We start from the raw sequence: 215 nt of genomic DNA on the forward strand, positions 1-215 counted from the left end.
TCGAAATGTTAGACACATGCAAGTTTAAAACCTGCATAATAAAAGTTGCTAAAAGCTACCTTAAATTCGTCGATAAGTATTACTCAATGAAACGAGGTGTCTAATTTAACCGTAGACCAGAAATAAGTCACCTCAGGATCCTAACTTTTAGCCTGAGATAAAGCAAAAGAGGCTATGATTGTGTCTTTATATGTACCATTCCCTCATCACTCTTT

Source organism: Eufriesea mexicana, unplaced genomic scaffold (genome assembly GCF_001483705.2).
Source record: "Eufriesea mexicana isolate 0111107269 unplaced genomic scaffold, ASM148370v2 scaffold76, whole genome shotgun sequence".
In the NCBI taxonomy this organism is placed as follows: domain Eukaryota; kingdom Metazoa; phylum Arthropoda; class Insecta; order Hymenoptera; family Apidae; genus Eufriesea; species Eufriesea mexicana.